This window comes from Alexandromys fortis, unplaced genomic scaffold (genome assembly GCF_014885135.2).
Source record: "Alexandromys fortis isolate MF-2015 unplaced genomic scaffold, M_Fortis_MF-2015_v1.1 scaffold_125, whole genome shotgun sequence".
Lineage (NCBI taxonomy): Eukaryota > Metazoa > Chordata > Mammalia > Rodentia > Cricetidae > Alexandromys > Alexandromys fortis.
The window spans coordinates 2425379-2445121 of NW_026068026.1; the positions used below are offsets into that span (position 1 = coordinate 2425379).

At 38.5% G+C, this 19743-nt stretch overlaps 1 protein-coding gene across 1 annotated transcript in view; it reads left to right on the forward strand.

Moving 5' to 3' along the window:
- Slc16a7 (solute carrier family 16 member 7) overlaps positions 1-19743 on the forward strand; it is a 163260-nt gene that overhangs the window by 38040 nt on the left and 105477 nt on the right. The gene's annotated exons all lie outside the window — the stretch shown is intronic.

Genomic DNA, 19743 nt, shown 5'->3' on the forward strand with positions numbered 1-19743 from the left:
GTTGGCATGACTTTTGAGGTGTCTATTTCGTAGCTCTGTTCTCACAGTTGAAGGCACCCAAGAGGTGTTGCTAGGGAAAAATTGGAGTTATCACTTTTGTGAGCTGTCCCAAAAGAATTGGTATTTTTTTCCTTTCTGTTTTTAGTGTTTGAATTGGAGGAGGAACATGTCATGATTACAACTTATGCGTTTTATTTAAATTTTTGCAAATGTCCCCATTTTGTTGTTCACAGTGTAATCTCTCATTATCTTGTACTGTTTGCATACTGGGAGAAAAAAATGTCAAATTCCACCTTTCTAAACAATGTGATTATTTTTGCTTGCTACAAGAATGAAATGACTGGAGTTCTGAAAAAAAACTGAGCGATTTTCAAAAAAAAATACACTGGGATTCTGTCTCCCCAAATATCAAGAAGATCTATACTGCTATTGTCTACTAAAACCATTTTTCATACAAGTGTTTGTGATTGTTTAGCATTGTTTTTGATGACTCCCCCTCTCCCTTTTTCCACTTGATTGACAGATACAATAAAAGTTGTTGACAGCCCCTATCAAAGTCAGGTGCCGCCATGTTTTAATAACACTTTCATCTCAGCACCCTCAAAAAGAGTCTAAGGTTCCAAATTTCTTTTCCAAGACATTACCCAGAAGTTAGAGTATTTTGATATCAAGAAAAAATTTCCTCAAAATCTAATAGTTCATACGTCTCATTGGAAATCACCCTGTGTGATGTTTTAAGCTTTATCTTCTGTAGACATGTGAGGCGTGATGAGTATTAGCACTTGTATGTGCTGGTATGAACTTGGTGGAGAAGCACATGGAAAGTAACTCTGTAGGTGGCTGTCTCCCCCACCTCTATCCCAGAGGTCTTTCATGTTGGCCGAAGGAAGGTTCTCTTCCTCATTCCTACACTCTTCTCTGACAAATTTCGACTGCTGCGGTCTTTTTAATTTGTCTATTGTATTGGCAGAGCAGGTGTAGGTTTAGTCAGTGCCAACATTTTCAGGTTGTTATTAATCATAATTAGTCTTCTTTTATTTATGCATCCATAACCCTTGCTGAGAGCCTTTTTCTTTGAAAGAGATAGTATGCTTAACAATACACAGCTCCTGCCTTCTAGGACACTTTGAACTTGTATTCATGAGTGAATTTTTTTAGTCTTTCCAAAAATTTTGAGGTATATCATTAAATTTTGCCAGCATAAAAACAAATTAATTTGTTGTAGTTTTGCATTGCAAAATATTGCCTTTGTAGCATTCCAGACAGTCACTTTGTGTAGATGTTTCTGATTTGAAGAGAATGTGTCAGCCGTGTTGGGTATTCTGATGCCTTTCTCCAGCCCAGACCGTATGAAGCATAGCTGGTCGTGCCTTTCAGTGTGGGTCATGCTTGCGACAGGAAGTGTTTGTGGATTTTCTCTGGATGGCGTTCATAGGGAAGTTTGCATTTCCTAGTTGGGTGTGTAGTGATGGTTTGACACTCCCATTGTGCAGTCTCAGACAGAATCCGTGTACCCAGCATTAATGACGCACATCCCCAAACCTGCTAATATAGCTTGTACAGTGTCAAGAGGAAAAAAGCCTATTTACTACTTACAAAGTAAATATGTATGTACTCATGCACATATATTCCCATATATTTTTTAATATATTATTATTCACTGAAAATATATTAAGATATATGTTGTTTACTATATAATATACCTTATAAGTTATATTTAATTAATAAACATATGTCAAAGAATATATATACTCTTTGACATATGTTTATTAATGTATATATACATACTCAATCTAAATTAAGCCTTTTCCATATCCATTTTATTTTTCTTTTGTCTCAATGGCGTTTATTTTTTAACAAATATAAAATATAAGATGAAACAAAAACTATCCTTCCTTCTCCTCCTTGCTTTTCTTCTTACTCTTTTGTTCTTTCAGTAGTATTTGGTTTTGTCGTAGATATCTGAGCTATCTAGTGTCTGGTTCTTGGCCACCCAAGCAGTATCGGGTATGTGTTCCAATTCCTGGAATGATCCTTAAATGGCATTGGTTGGTTGCTCCCACAGGTTTTGTGCCACTATTGCCCTACCATATTTTACAGGCAGGCCGGATTGACAAAGGGCTTGTCACTAGATTGTTTACTTTTCTCTTTTGGTATGCTAGTACCTCTCCGTATCAAAGTCACTAGAAGATGTGGGTGAAGGTTCTAGGTAGGTATCAGCTCTAACTCTCAGAGTTCAATGAATTGTGTGGGTGTTGCCTTTAGCAATGGGGCCCCACTGTCAGTTTTTGGAAGCAACCTATTGTCTTGGCACTGACCTGGGTTGTTTGGGATTTCCTTGGGACCCCTTTGACCAATAACTTCTAGTCCTGGTATTGGACACTTCATTTGATGACAAGAAATGGCTAGTCAGGACTCCATGTTGCTCATTATTTGGAGACTGCATTGGGATTGCTTCTTATATATTTTAGGACTGCCACTGCCCCTCTAATGCTCCTCAATTCTAACTGACTCTCTCTGCTTATGCCATTTCTTACCTCCCCTGTTCCTGTCCCCACCCACCCCCAGTCCTCCAATAAAATATGTTCTATTTCCCCCTTCCAGGGAGATCTATGTGTCCCTCCCCGCCCATCCCTTCCTCTATGCCTAACCTCTTTGGGTCTTCAGATTGTAATTTGGTTATTGAAGGCTGATATTCGCATGTAGGTAAACATATCCCGTATTTCTCTTTCTGAGTCTGGGCTGCTTCACTCAGGATAATTTTTTTCTACTTCTATCCATTCCACTTACAATTTGATGATGCTATTTTCTAACATCTGAGTAACATTCCATTGTGTAAATGTATTACATTATCTTTATCCATTCTTCTCTTGAAGGACATCTGGCTGTTATGAACAGAGCGGCAATGAAAAGATGGTTGAGAAAGTGTCCTTGTGGTAGATAGGATGAAGCATCTTTCTGGTGTATGCTGAAGAGTGGTGTCATTGGATCTTGAAGTACATAGGTCCCCTATTTTCTGAGGAACTGGCAAACTGATTTCCACTCTGACTGTACAATTTTGCATTCCACCAACAATAGTGTAAGATGGAATTTAAAAGTAGTTTTGATTTGAATTGCCCTCTTTAAGAATTGTTCAAACCCTTCCTTTTCCCGGGATCTTTCCATGTCCTTCATTCATCCCAGGCTGTAGGTAACCCTCCACAGTCTTCACGGAAGATCCATCATTGTTACGTTCAGTTCAATTACTGCATTTTCTGTAATCATGTGCTTCTGTCTTTCTACCCCTAAAACAGTAAGACCTTTGATCCTTCAGGACCTTACAGCATTCATGTTCGTGACTCTGACCCCACAAAACTGTACCTGGCTGGTATAGAGTTGAATCTCAGCAAATATCCATTGGTTAAATATTTAAATCAATATTAAAGATTAGAATCAAGTTTGATTCTTCATTCAGAGGACTACCAGGCAGGTGTAGCCCAGGAGAAAGTCCAGTTTAAGAGAGACTCCTTCAAAATGTGCAAAGTTGCTGATCTGAGGAAGATCATGAAGTGTGAGCCAGAGAGTTGATGTCCCATTGCATTCGGACTGCTGTGTGGGCCAGAGGGACAGACTCCAGAAGGCTTACGAATAGTGCAGGCATAATGTGCAGGAAAGTGTCCTAGAATATGATTGGAAGAAATTTGTTGAGAGGGATGGGTGGTCCCTATTAAACTAGGCATGAAGAAGTTGGGAGATTTGTCTAAATACTCTGCATTTTTGATGAGTTATCACTCTCCATATTTGTTCAGAACAGACTTATATTGCCAAGTTTTTTTTAAAAGATTTATTTATTTATTCCTTATGTATACAACATTCTGCCTCCATGTATGCCCGCATGCCAGAAGCAGGTGCCAGATCTTATTACAGATGGTTGTGAACCACCATGTGGTTGCTGGGAATTGAACTCAGGACCTCTGGAAGAGCAGCCAGTGCTCTTAACCACTGAGCCATCTCTCCAGTCCCTATTGCCAAGTTTTAAAAGGGTAGTTTATATTAATATAATTTATATAAACTGACATAAACATTAGTAAGTGATATTACCTCCTTCACGTAGCTCCTGCTCCGTGTTTGGACCATGCTTTGTATTTGTTGCCTTTGCTTATTGCAGTGTAATAGTTCACATTCCACAGATGACGAAACGAGGGATAGAAAGTTGAGTCTGCTGGTTTTTGTTTGTTTGTTTTCTCACAGAACTTTAAATATCAAAGCTGGCATTAGATCTATTACACTTGAATTGGAAAGTCTGTGCTTGACTGTACTGTGACGCAGAGTCTCTGTGACAACATGCTAGTTTTCTTCATGAATTTAAAATTACTTAAATTTGTGTGGACTTAGTTCTCTCTGTGTTTCTTGTTCCCTTTGTTCATCATTTATTGACATTCTGGGCACGATGAGAGGTATTATGTATATAACATATCCATGTGCCCTTGTGTTTTTTTTTTGTGGTGGAAAATATGCCATTAGAGGTATAAATAACCATGTAATAACAATTTTGATAAGTGCTTTAAAAAAAAACAGTAGTGTCTTTCCTTAAGTAGATTACAGAGAAGCATTCTCAGGTGCCTCCTTCCCTGTGGGTAAGTGTAATTAGATTTACAATACAGCTTACTGTAACCTGAGAGGAAGCTTAAAATAGGTTTAGAGAAGTGTTACCACACAAGCGTAATCGAGCCCAGAAATACGAAGACGTTGGCGTTCCAGCAGCCTTTTCACTGTGCAGGGAGAATTTTGGTGAAATTTGGTATTGTTCAAGAAAAGTGTGCTATCTAAACAGGTTTTGAAATCTGAATAAATGCCACAGCCACCTTCCAGTTTGAGAGGGGGACTATGGGATTATTGAGATCACCTGCATCAACTCCCAAAGGAGCATAAATGTCCACTGTGACGGTTCCTTTTCTGTCCTGAGGGCCATGCCTTCTAATTCCGCTCTGAACATGGAAGAGGCATTGGGCTAGAATTGTGGGTAGAGTATGAATCGCCTAAGTGTGAATATTGACCTTCAGATATTGATGGCATTTCATCTAAAATAAAAATTCTATTAAGATAGGAGAATTTATTTTATTGAAGACATAACACTGGGTGGGTGCTAAAGCAAGCAAAACAAACAAACAAAAACCCACCCCTCCCCCTCCCAAACACCAGGTGTTGACACATAGAACTTATCTTTTTAGGAGATCAAAAGTTGAAATCTTCAATTTCTGTTTTAGAAAATACTTGAGACATATGTTATAATTTCAAAAATAACTACCCTTTAAGGAATTTTTGTACTGTAGAAAAATCACGGACCTGTTTGTGCAATGTTTACTTTCGCCTCAGTGAGCGTGAGGTATAGCCCGACTTCTCCCTTTCTCCTTCCCTCTTTAAAATCTCTGCACAGACAGCAGAACATGGCCATTTCCTAACAGTTGGAGATACCTTTGTAGTTCTGGAAAATTTCAGAAGCATGAGACTGTTTCTGAGCCATCAGGGAACTTTAGGAGATTTAAAGAAAAGTAAAGCAAGGGTTGCAGCTCTGGTCATCAGTAGAGTCTGGAGAGCATGCTCAGACCCTTACCCTAGAACCATTATCCTGTGGTTCATGGTTGTTCATGGTTGAGAACTTTGCAGGTCACTTGAAAAAGGTAAAAATTAAGTAAAATTTCATAATGTTTTAAGTCTGTTCAAGATTTCAAGTTTGGCCACATTCGTAGCTGGAGTGTACACACCCTCAGTGTGAGGCCTCCCTTCCTACTGCCCTCCCTAAAGATCTAGCCTCTGAGTAAGTCTCCTGATGATTCTCTTCTGAAAAGTCTTTCTGATGTGCTGCACTTGTAAGAGAGGAACTTTTAAAGCGGTCTTGAGGAATAAGCAGGAGCTTGCTTAACTGAAAACACAGACAATTCTTTAGTAGGATCCCACACATTAAGGCAGGGAAGACTCAGATGTGAACTAACATGAAGAGAGCTGGAGGATGAGATTATTTCAGTGTTATTAGAACATTTAGAGAAAGCAAAGGAATGTTGTCTTGGGTGGTCTTTTATTTCCTACTTTGGTTTTTATGATTACCACAATGTGGTGGGCTGGTAACAAAGACAAGGCAATGTAAGTGGCTTTAGTATGGGAGCCAAGGTGAAGACAGTCAGCATCAGTGGTAGTAGTGATGAGAAGGCAGCTGAAGACCTCAAGGGAGTGACCAGGGCAGAAACCACACAGAATGGAGACCTTAGAAACTCAGCGGGCATGCCCAGCTGTGAGAAGCTGCAAGCTCTGGTTGGGGAGGGAGCTCCAGAAAGCTGTCAAGACTTTAGAGACCACAGCTCTCACAGGTCTTGACTCCAAGAGTGGGAGCAGTGTCCACTGGGACCTTACCACTTGCAGTGTAGAATTGAGTGGGCTGGGGGTCTCTGAGCATCCTAGGTCTCTTTGAGAGCTATAACAGGAGCAGTTGCTGTGTGCTCTTGGTTGGGGCTGCATGCTGCAGCTCCTCCCTGCTGTTAGAAACCTAGAATTACAATGGCTGCCACGTGCTGGGACTGTTGTCTGTTCAATGCCAGACTGTAAGCCTCCAACAGGAGTATCAGCCACCATTAATCTATGACTTTTACAGTCCAGAACAAAAGGTTCCTAACTTAGAGATTAGAACTGTGAACCCATGAATCTACCAGGACAGCACTTAGACCTTGGGTATTGTGAGGCCTGGGGTTGCTGGCAGTTATCAGGTACCCACTATTCCTATTTAGGTGGAGCAAAAGGGCCACATGTTCAATTGGTAACAAAATTAGAATTATGTTTAACTTTTTATTGAAGCTTCGAATGTATGGAGAAGACACGTCAAGAGGCTGGGAGCTGACTCTTCGTTTGGAAGATGTGTCAAGGGTCTGCCCAATACCAAGGAGATTCTAGAATGATAGCAAAGATTGTATAAAAGACAGGAATCTGTAATTTGGAAATACAATATCAATGCCAAAGACAGAGGTAGTCACAACGGCCATGAAGTCCAAGTTTGAAGCAGATTACTTTAGAAATAAAGGTCGAGTAGAGGTCATGAATTTTATGATGAAGTTATTGATTGCAGTCTCTGAGTATTGATTACCATCATTAATTATGATAGTATTTTGGGATGATGAAAAATGGATCTTGAAGAAATGGTCTCAAAGAAGATAGATGAGTCTTGGTATTCAGGGTGATGTGGCTTTGAAATGAACCTCGATTAAAATGGATTTATTTTCAGGAAGGTGAAAAGATAAAACTCCAATGGCCACAGAAGGATCGCACTGAGCCTTTTCATATACCGCTGTAGACCTAAATGTGTGGAGAAAAGAAAGTCTAAAGCAGTCTTAGAAATGAAAAGAATTTGGTGGTGATACAGTGTCTTACAGGGTGGAAAAGGCTGAGAAAGGCTCCCAAAGTTGTGTGACTAAGCGGAAAGAGTGGCCCAAATGGGAGAATGCACTGCTGGGTGAATACTATGCAGAGACATAAAATGAATCCTTAGGGGAAGCTGCTTACTGATAGAGCAGTAGCCAGAGAGATATCATGGGAACTAGGGCCATCATACTTGTAGGCTTTTAACTGAGTGCACTTTCTTGTTTCTGGAAAATTTAACATACTTTTCTTTGAAGGAAGTCCACAAGCACACTTCTTGGGGTGCTTGGCTGGTGTTCCTTGCCGCTGAGTTCAGAATAGCAAATAGATAAAATTAATTGGATTTATGCATCTAGTTTGGTGGGTTTGGTTAATATTTGACCAATAAATTCTAATGTTGATATATATGCATATTTTAAAAATGTTAATGTTTCATTTTTAAAAATTATTCTATAACATTTAGAGTTCATATATCACAATTTTTTCTTATTTGAATCATTCTCAATGAATTAATTTCTCTTGTTACATATTAAACCAATACCATCTTAGCAGTTTGGTAATTCTAATTATAAATTAAGCAATTTGAGCTTCCTAAATAGATGCACTTGTCAACAATATATAACAATGAAGTTGTTTTTCAGGCGATGCATGACAGTATTAACTGAAATTTTGCAGAAATTCAATAAAGTTTAGTGTGAATATTTTATATATCATGTAGTACATTCATGCATTTGTTATGAATACATTTGGCATTTATGAAATACATTTTTTAACTGCTTGACTCTGTGGACAGGATGATAAAGCTCAAGAGATCTTGATAATAAGCCCTGCCCTTAAAGCTCTGCAACATTGAAGACTAAAATTAATTGTACCTAGTCTACCCTGTATCTGAAATGGGGATGTTGACTTTATCAGTATGTTTGGAAAGACCGGAATAGCCAATTTTACCTTCTAGTAATATAAAAAAAAAATCCATCTGTAGTTCTAATCTGTTTGCTGCAATTTTATATCCTAGAATTTGAAAAGTTGAAAATTTCTTAAAACTGAATTTCACTGTGAGTTCAGTTTCTATTATTTTTGCAGCAACCTTGGCTATGAAATATTTTTCCCCAAACATTTCTCCAAGGACAGCAACTAAATAGAAACAGTGGAATAACCAGGCAAGGACAACTGAAAGTCCTCTGACCAAAATCAGTGATCAGATTCAGGAACATGTCTGCTTTCCTCTGACTGCTGTACTGAAGCCTGAACGGAAGTCTGCCCATGGTAGACATGTGCTCCTAGGACTTCAGTAGGAGACCTGAGAATGGAGCAGCTTGGGCTCATCCTCAGCCCCACACTCTCTAGCTGGAAGTCTCTGGGGTCCCTTTTCCATAGCTTTACATCATACCCATCCATCCTAATCATCTGTAAAAGTAGTATTTGTAAAGGATCTTGTGTACAGTTGCCTTCAGAGAAGGGAAGGTGGATATCAATTAGGCTGTTTTCTTTATTGCTGTCTGGCCGTTCCTCCTGCATCTTCCATCCCAACGTTTCACTGCTATCTCCACCTCCAGCGTAGTATTATTGTAACTCTACAGGGTGAAATTTTGACTAGACCGGCTGATGTCAATGGCTGTTTGCAATGCATTTTGGCTTTGAGGCTCTTAATGGTTAACATTTAGCACAGCAGCAAACAGATTGTATTTATTTTCAGTGCCTGTAGACTTCTTTCATCCTTGAGTTGAATAGCAAGGTAGACCATTTGCATCCCTAGTTCAAAGATACGTGAAGAAGATTCAATATTTCTGCTAAAGCATCAAGATTTTAAAAAAAAGGAAATGTTTAGACTAAAAACAGTTTTCTCTTTTTATTTTTATTTTAAGGCAGTGGGTGCTGTCCCTTTGGCTCCCAGTTGTCTCATGTTTCAGTTGTTTTAGACTTGTTTGCAGATCTTAGGTGATAATATTTAGTAAAGAATACAATAGAACTCTGGAGTTGAGCATGAGCCTGGCTTCACATTGTAGCCACAGAAAAGACTCTGTAGTTGGATGTAAAGGCTTTTGTAGTAACCTGTCTCCTGACTTTCAGAGGTCACCTTGGTGACTGGATAATCTTAACACAGTGGGTTTGTTTCTAGGGCCAAGTAGGACCTGCTGTCACGCACTAATCATTTAACTACTGAAGGAATGTTATTGTTTGCCCTTGAATAGTGCCCTTGCATTCTTCCACCTCGAGCGAGTCAGCTGCTGGTCAGCTGATGTGACTCTTATGTGTTTTCCCATGTCATTAGTCACTGACTTTAAATTCTCCTTCTGTTCACCAGTTGCTTCCAAAACAAACATGTTTTGGGGGCTTCTGTGGAAAGAAAGAAGAGATTTAAGAGAAGGTAGTGGTTAGCTTCGCTGTTGTTTTGTCTTCCTTATTAATACTAACTACTATAATAATGCACGGAATTATGAACCAGATATTAATCAATATTTTACTCAAGGAAACTTTTGCTAAGGCTTAATGACCACCAAGTATTCAAAAGCATGTTCATGACTAGAAAATGCTTCTGAATTAAAGTGAGAAACTTTCTTCTAAGAGAATTCATTATCTTTCATTTCTCCTGAAAATCTGAATGTGAATCTCAATAGCATTAAATATTTCTGCTGCAGTCACTCTGGCTTCTGAGACAATCCTTTACTTTGAGCTAGTTTTGACTTGTTAAGGACATCAGCACAATTGCATTTGATAGCTAAATTCTTTTTTTTTTATCATGTTGCAGATAATAAACCATGTGTACACATGAATGGTGTATAATTGCATCACACTTTGTATTTTACTAGCTATGTAATTGGACATACCTAAATAAACAACTTTATCAAGTGTATGTCACTTGTGAATTTATTAAAATTTGTTTTCTTCATTAGTTACAAAAGATCATATGTCCTAGCTAACTCATTTTGTTCATAACTGAAAATTTTAAGTCAAGTCATGAGAAAGGCTAGATACAGATGCATTACAAAATGACAGGGTATTAAAATAGCATAATGGAAATATTAACTCTCTAAAATGTATGACCATTTAAACCACCTCATCATTGGCTTCAAAATTATGGAATGAAAAATAATGTTGAACATGATGTGTGTCTATAATTCCAGTGCTTGGGAGGCTGAGGCAGGAGTATTGCTACCAGTTGGAGACCAACTTGGTATATATAAGTTCAACTACAGAGTTAGGCTCTTTCTAAAGTAAATAAATAAATAAATGGGAAAATATTTGTGTGATAAGATATTATACATTAATTTAGCTCTCCAGACCCATACATTCATACTTGAACCTTTTTTCTCAATGTTTTTCATTTCCTTTTTATTTGTGTTGAATTTGGAGTAACTGTAGAACAGGGAAATTCTCTTACTTTGTGTATTAAAGTAATTAAAGTAATAAGAATTACTAAATTCTTATGCTTTTTTAAAGCATAGGTTGTGCTTTGATTATTTGTTTTATACTTATGGAATTATGAAACTAATTGTTTTTTAGATATATGAAAGTCTTGTTAAACTCTCTGTGTTTTAGATGGAATTTTAGATGCCAACCCTTGCAAGGTAAAAACTACTTGTAAGGTCAAACCAAACCAAAAAGAAAAAAGTGTTTTATTTTTATTTAGTTATCTAGTTTTTTAAAATGTATTTGATAGACATAATATAAATTCTAAACCAGTCTTAATATTTTAATATGTCAGCACTTAAACATATGAAATTCAGGTCAATTTATTTTCTTTAAAAAATTAAAATCAAAGACATCTCTTAATGCAAATATAAAGGCTTTTATTGGCCTACTTTTACATGACAAAATAATGTAAGTTAAAGAACTAAGAATCTGAAATTCTGGATGAAAATCAGGAAATTTCATCTTACATTTTTAGAATAAGTTTATAGTTGGGGGAAAAGGAGAAAAAAAGTTTATAGTTGGGGGAAAAGGAGAAAATTATATTCCACAGTGCTTCTGGAACATTGTTCTACTTTCAATGATTTGCTGAAATGTTGCTTTGGATTTTTAGTTAATATTAGTGGAGTTTCTTCCCCCAATTCCTACCTTCCTTCTGGATTCTTCCCACTCACCTACCTGCCTAACTTTATGTTCTTTGTGTTCTTTTTCTCTCCAAAGCAACAACAACAGAAACAAAAAACACAGAACACACACACAAAAGAGAGAGAGACAAAGATCAAAATAAACAAGCACAACCCCCATAGAACAACAGAAAGAAAATGCGCAAGCAAAAGAAAAAATGAGACAAAAAGTCTACAGAAATACTATTGAGTTTTTTGTTTGCTTGCTTTTGCCCAGCAACTTTTGGCCATGGAGCCCCCCTGAAGTATATACTTCATATACTTGGTGAGACTCCACTGGGCAAACTGGCGTTTTTCTCTGCCAGCAAGCATCAATTGCCCATAGCTTCCTGGTTAGATGACGGAACCCACATCCTCTTCCCCTTTCCAGTGCTGTGAGTCTGTCTCTCTTGAGCTTGTGCGTGCCTTGTATTGGCTGCAACACTCTCTGTGTGTTCACATGTGCACCAGTCCTGTTGGGTTTGGAAGGGCTGTTTCCTTGGAGTCATCCATCAGCTCTGGCTCTTACAATCTCCCTGCCCTTTCTTCTACATAGTTCCTTGTGCCCTGAGAGGAGGGCCTTGATGAAGATGTCCCATTTAGGACTGAGTGCTACAGAGTCACTCACTCTCTGTACATTGTTCAGCTGTGCATTTCTGTGTTAGCTATCATCTACCATATAGGCAATGTCTATCTTTTTTCTGTTTTTTTNTTTTTTTTTTTTTTTTTTTTTTTTTTTTTTTTTTTTTTTTGTATTGAAGCCACTGATCTCAGTACAGCAAAAATTATTAGGAGTCATTTTATTGCTTTTTTTTTTAAACATCATAGTTGTTTTTGCCCTGGATTCCTGGCCTATCTAGTCTCAGGTTCTTGGTCAGCCAAGCAGTATCAGGTAGGTAGGTATTCCATCTCGTGGAGTGGGCCTTAAGTCACATCTGATATTGCTTGATTCCTTCCACAAGCTTTGGGTCACCATTGCGCTAGCATATCTTGTATGCAGGGCACCATTGCAGCTCAAAGAGATTATAGCTGGCTTCATGTTTGCATTTCTGTATCGGTAGCCTTCCTGTACCAAAGATGCTAGAAAGCAGGTGTGAAGGCTCTACCTAGTCTCCAGCTTGACATCTCCATGTTCAGTTTGTTCTGTAGGTGTTGTCTGTAGCAACGAGACCTTGCTGTCAGATTGTGGAGGGCAGCTTGTAGTCATAGCAACACTTTCCATATTGCATGGGCAGTATTTATACCTAGAAAAAAATTAAACATAGTATTAATTCTTCTCTTTCTCTAACATGGTTCAGAATAATGAATTGAGAGCTCCTGTCAAGGCTAAGCCATTATATTCGATAATGTATGCCTACAAAGTCTAGTCAGAGAGAGTGATGCTTTCATATGTAAGAAAATGGTTCCTCTATATCATCAAGAGAATCAACACCTAGTATTGCTTAACAGCCTAGTTATACCAAAGGTGCCTGTAGTAGATAGTTTTATGAGTTTGCTGTCTCACGTGCATTTGCATGTGGTGCTGAGTTAAATCCTACAAGGCTCTACAGGACATTGGTGACTCTAATAAGACCCTGTCTCTATTATGGCTTTAATAATTCTGGCTGGGTAGCACTGTATGCATCTATTTTCATCATGAAGAGAGTGCATGTAAGAGAAAAGATTACCGGCCTTGCTTACTTTGACATCCCTCCTAGGCCTACCATAATGACTTCTGTATGCTAGCGCCCACTAAATGTTGGTTAAACTAATTAATTAAACACAAGGGGGAAAAAAAAGCAGATTCAGCTAACTTTTTAGCGGCATCTACTCAATTCTTAAACCTGATGTTGCACTAGAGAATGTGGCTTGAATACATAATCAAGAAGAGATTTTAATTTGAATTTATCTCCCAGCTTAACTTTCCCTTCTCAGAGGAGGAATCTACCCTAGAAACAGCCTCACAGAGTGTTCACCTCAAAACTCATCTCTACTGTAATAAGATTCCTGGAAAAAAGCCTGGGGTGACCTCGCCAAACTTGCTTAACTTTTGGGTGGGATGAATATTTTTTATTTTTTTCCTTTCTTGAAAAATTCGTTACCTAAATGTAGAATGGACTGTCGTGTTATTTTAGCAGATGTGTTTGCCTAAGTAACTATGTAAAACCACTAGGTAGGTGGTAAGCCTATGCTATGTAGTCTGTTCAAGGTAAGGAACAGGCTGTAAGTTTACACTGAAAGTAAAACCAGTACCTATAACAAAATAAAAAAAAACTTCGGACCTCAGGCCTATAGTGCAGTGAAGGACTGCAAGAAATTTATTCTGTTAGGCTGTGTAGGGAAACAGGTGAGAGACCCCAAGACAGAGGGACCCGGTGAGGACTCTGGGGCTGATATGGCCCATCAGAGGCTAAGGAGGCCACTATCCTGTGCCGCTATAGAGTCAGCAAGGATATCTAGGATATGCAAAGAAATAGTAGACAGGAAGAGAAGCACTGGAGCCTTATCAAGTCTCAGGTGTGTGGTTCAATTCCCATTAACTGTCTCTGTGCATGAATTTATAATAATATTCTTCATTTTTAAAAGTTTACTTTTGTTGTTATTATTATCATTAATTTGTGCGTCTACTATAGCTTCAGGCATGATCAAAGCTGCTGTGTCTCCTGTATTACTGTGTGTTACCTTTCATCCTTTTAGTAGCTTTCTCTTTTTAACATGTCTGTGTCTGAGGATTTCATACAATGTATTTGCTTTTATACCTTTTCTTCTTCTATATCCTCCTAGTTCTTGCCCTCTCTCCTTATTTCTAAACGCAAATTCTTTCTTTCTTAAAAATTAGAAATAAAATAAAATAAAAACCACTGTCATGGAGTTCCCTTTCTGCTGGCTGATCATTCCTAAGTGTGGGTGGATAGACTTCACTTCATTGAAGAGAACTGCTTTCTCCAATGCGAGCAACTGTCAGCTACAAACAGCATCTTGATTAGAGATGGTCCCTGTGTTGACTTCCCCTCCTCTGTGCTGTGATTTTCATCTGGCTTGAATCTGTGCAGGCCCTGTACCTGCTCTCAGTCTTTCTGGGTTCACATTAGGCCTGTTTGATCACAACAATGCTGCTTCCTTTAAGTTACTCATTATCTCTGGCTCCCACAGCCTCTCTGTTTTGCCCCTGAGCCTGGAGGGGAACTGTGTGATGTAGCTGCTGTCTACACTCTGTCCATTTGTGGTTGTCCATGTCAACTGCCACCTACTTCAAGAAGAAGCTTCTCTGACTAGGGTTCAGGGACAGATTCATCATCTGTCATATGGATACACTTTTCTTCTATTGAGAAGGTTTAATTTTTAGTTATCAACATTATTGTGTGTGTGTGTGTGTGTACGTGCATGGGTGTGGGTGTGTGATGTGTGCACTTGAGTATAGTTATGCATGTGACATAGTACTAACATGGAAGTCAGATAACTTTCTGGACATGTTTCTCTCCTTCCATGTCTATGTGGGTTCTGGGTTCTAAGAATCAAACTTAGGTCACCAGATTTTTAAGGAAAGGGCTTTTATTCATCAATTCATATCACTGGCCCTCTGTTTCGTTGTTGTTATTTCCTGATGCCACCAGGTGAAGGGCTTATGCTTTCCTTTAAAGCAGCAGTGACAGGTTTTCACCGAAACATTTTAGAATGGCTTAGGAGCTAAGTAATTTATTCGTTAAAGTAGCTTTGAGACATTGCAGAGAACGTTGAAATGTGCACCCTCGTGTTGTAGCCTGTTGCAGTGGATGGAATACACACTTTAATCATACTATATTTTATTTAAAGAGTTTCTGGAATTTCTGTGGGGGTTGGGTAGGTAGGCAGTTGTGTGTGGTCCCTAATTAGACAGATTTAAAGCTAAAAATTGATGAGTACTGCAGTTGTTGAAGTTACAAAGAACCCATGATGATGAGAAGATGGATGAGTCTGGATAGTCGGAAACTTGATCTCATACTGAAAAAGAGCCATTCTTGCCAGTGTGGACTTTGTACTGGGTCATTGGCAGAGGGTTGGTACATGTGACAGCATTTGGTCTGGTCTGTGAGAGGGTGATGCCATGGAGTTATGTGAAACCACAGGTTCTGAGATGAAGTATGCTCATCTGTTAGCTGAATTCCTACAGTGCTCTATTGACCAGACAATAACCAAAGAAGGAAGGGACCTAAATGTCTTCTTGCCTAAATCACCTTTTCCATGCTTCTGCTCTATTAACTGCCATGAAGGAAAAATGCTCTAAAAAATACTTATTTTTTTTGTTTGAAATCTTTGCCCACCCTGTTTTATTTTCCTTTGATATGTTGAAGCCTTAAAGGGATTATTCCATGATGCAAATTTGACTGATAGCTCTCTTCTTGTCCTTGATATCAAAGTTGCCAACAAGATGCCTTTGATGTTGTTGCTCTGGGGAATAATTAGCTCAGGAAATGAACTAGGATTGTTTCCCTCTGCTGTCTGCTTATTGTGACTTCTACTGTATTCTAGAATTCAGAATATAAAATTACAGTCAGTTCTCTTTAGTGACTATTAAGGCAATAGTACTTTTTCCAGGAAAGAAAATAGAAAAATTCCCAGTGAGAAAAACAAATAGATACTAAGATCACTTTGGGAGTATTTTTTGTTTGTTTGTTGTTCAACTAATTTCCTTCTAAAATATATACCTGGGCTCTCTATTCTTTATAACTCCTTAGATTTTTTGATCAGATGAAATGCTTGGGTTTTGCTCAGTCATCCTGGCTTTAACATTCAGCCGTAATGTGCACAACATGAAAACCTCACAGGGGAAATATGCAATGGCTGCCTGAAACTTGGGAATAAGAATATAAACAGATCTGTTGCCAAGAACTTATTGTCATGATTCAAGCATGGGGCGAACAGCCTCTTCCAAGGCCACACATGCTCTTCATCAAGATTTTCAGGGACTATTTTTTCTCTCTCTTGTACCTAACAGACTGGAGCATGTTAAAAACTCGGAGGTCTGTAGGCACAAACCTTTTCTTGATCATTGCTCTGGAATTACTCCTGAGAACATGTAACCTTGGCAAAGGTTAGTCACCTCCTGCCCTGGTCTCCCTAGGGTTCAATGAGCATGAGCAGGGCTCTTCTGCATTTGTCTTTCTCAGAGGGAGGCGGAGCCAACACTGCTGCCTTTATCTCCCATCCCACAGAATTGGTTGTACAGATACAAGTATGCGAGTTCTTTATGCTTTGCATATCATATATTTTTGTTAGTTATAAAAGGATAATGGGAAAGAGAAAGCTTGGGTGGCTCATTGGCACAATGGTGCCTGCACATGCCAGGCCCTGGTCGATATCCTTGCTGTGTGGGGAGTCAAGCCAGCTGAATTTGCTCATTTTCCAACTACAGCAAATGTTAACTCTTAATTTAAGTCCTAGACAAATTTAATTTTGGTGTAGAATTAATACAAATAGATATTTAGAATGTTATGGCTGTTTAATAGACATAATACCTTGAGTTAAGAAAAATATTTTATATAGTTGCAAAGCAAGTCTATATAAAATTTGAGCTTTGTAATCTTTACAAACATGGTCTGTCAACTCAATGTGACTTGATCAGCACATGGAATTTTAAGGATTTTACATCGTAAGAGCAGTAAACAAAAGATGTTAAAAGTGCAAAATATATGATCCATATTCTTGACCATCATATAGGTTTTGTGAAGTTATTTATTGATTACAGAATTGCTTTTTTTTAATTTGTGGGATTACAGCATAATTACATAATTTCTCCCTTTCCTACCCCCAAAGTTTTATATATCAAATATAAGCATATTCTTATTTTTCTATTTAGAATATCTTGTAGTACTGAAACAAAATATTAAACATATAGAAGTCTAATGAAGTGAACACTTGTGGTATAGTTAATAGCACTTACTTGTTAACACTTGCTATCTTTTCTGTGTATAAGATTGAGTCTTACTGCCGTCCTTTCAATAGATAAAACAGACAACTTCAGTGATGTTTATTCTTTAGCAATTTTATTGTTAAAGAAACTGAGGTAATCTGTGGAGTTATTTTTAATTGCTTCGTCATTTGTATTACATAAGAAGTTTATCTCAAATAAATGTTCGGAACCCTGAATAGTGTTAGAAATTATACACGAGACATTGTTTCCTGGTCTAAGTTTCTTGGTCCCATCTAGACCAAGTTAAGAAGGCAAAATTGAGTTACCCGTGATTTGAATGTTGTTGGGTCTTAAAATTGAGTTACCCATGATTTAAATGTAAGGGTCACCATGTGTGAAAATGAGCTCCTACGTGTGTGCCATGAGAAGCCAAGATTACAGAGATAATCCGATGCATTTCCCAAGCAGGCCAGTTTCAGTTGATGAGAAAATGACTTTACCTCTCACCTTAATCTTCCCACAAAGGATGCCAAATGTTAACCAATCAGTTATTTTCAGTCCTGGTCTCTCCAAGTTTACAAGGAAAATACTTGAAATGGACATTCTCTCTCTCTCTGTCTCTCTCTCTGTCTGTCTGTCTCTCTCTCTTTCTCTCTCTTTCTCGGGGTAGGGTAGGATAGGGTGCTCTGCTTTTTCTTGCTCTGTGTTTCAGACTAACCTGTTGAGCTCAGGCTGCTAGTGGCAGGAAGTGCTGCCTGATTTTAAAATCAAAATCAAGCTGTTCAGTTCATTACGCTAAGTTGCCGCAATCTGTCCTTTGACAGGAGTCACTCAGTGCCGAGCTTTCTTGGGACAAAGATGCGTTTGTAGAGGTTTCTGTCAAAATGTCATCTCTGGGTTGTCGGATGTTTACTATGTTGTGGGAAAATCCACACAACAATTTGTCACTGTACCAAGACTTCGGTGTTGGTCTGTATTTGTAGGAGAGAATTTCCTTATACTTCTTTTTCATTTTAGTTTTTAACTCACGATTTTAAAAGAAGCAGCAGAAACCTACCTTGTACTTTAGAAAAAGAAATAATTACTGTATTTAGTCAAATCACAGAAAATTTCTAGAAGAGAGTTATCCTTATTAATTGGTCGTTATAATTATTGTGCACATTATTAAACTCGTTTGGAAGCATATTTTGCAACTGGCTGGTATCTGGTGCTTGGCCTTGAGAACTGAATCTTTCCCTTTGGGAACCGTGTGTCTTGTCTTTGTTTCTCTGTCTGCTGTTGTGATAAAATCATCTGACCAGGACAACTGAATCTTTCCCTTTGGAAACCGTGTGTCTTGTCTCCATTTCTCTGCCTGCTGCTGTGACCTGGACAACTTGAGGGAGAAAGGTTTTCTTCTAGCTTGTAATTCAGGCTATGAGCCATCATGGGTCACTACAGAGGCAGGGGCTGCGGGGAGTTGTTTTTGTAATGTCCGCCCCCAATAAGGGACAGAGAGCCAGGAACACATGCATGTCGACCCTCTACTCACTGCCCCACTAAGGATCCTCTTTCCAGGGAATGATTGATAAATGTATTCAAGATAATTTCACATGCTTGCCCAGCTGCCCATTTCCTAAGTGGCTCCAGGATTTGTCAAGTTCACCATGAGCGCTTAAACCCCTCCCATTGACTGTGAAGACACTAGTCTGCTGTTTAGTAGAGAGGAATATGGACCTTAGATCCATTAAAACCTAGAAAAAAAACCCCCAAAACCCAGTGTTCCTAAACTTAAAATGTTTGCATATTGCCTATCTTATAATTGTTTAAAGAATAAAGTGACAGATGCAAATTATTTAGTAAAATGCCTCAGCACTGCAGAGATTGCTGTCAGTGAAGTACCTGATGCATGTGTCCCCAGCACCAATGTAGAAAGCCAAGAGTGACAGCATGCTTCTGTCACCACAGCAAGAGGAGGTGGAGCCACGATAGTGGCTCAGGCTCAGTGGATACCTCAGTCTAGCTGAATCCATGACTCCAGGGTTACTGAAAGGCCATGGCTCAGTATAAGGAAAAGGTGGAGTACCCCCATCTAGGGAAGACACCTGAAGTCCACTGCAGGCAGTAAAATGAAACCCTGTGACTTTGACCTCTTTAGTATTGTTTATAATACTGTCTTTCCCAATATCAGAATTAGCTACGATTCATAGACACAGCAATGCGTATTGTACATAATTTTTGCAGTGTCTTCCAGACATGATATCAAATTACATGATGAGAAAAAGTACCCTTGAAATTGTGCCTACTTCAACAGCAGAGGAGAATCCAGAAGATTAAACGTAACAATTCAAAGTGCCCCACAGGTTACCTTCTTTGACCTTGGATATAATTTAAGCCCCGTCTACGTTACACCGTGTGAAGTACGAACTAATTGTGCAT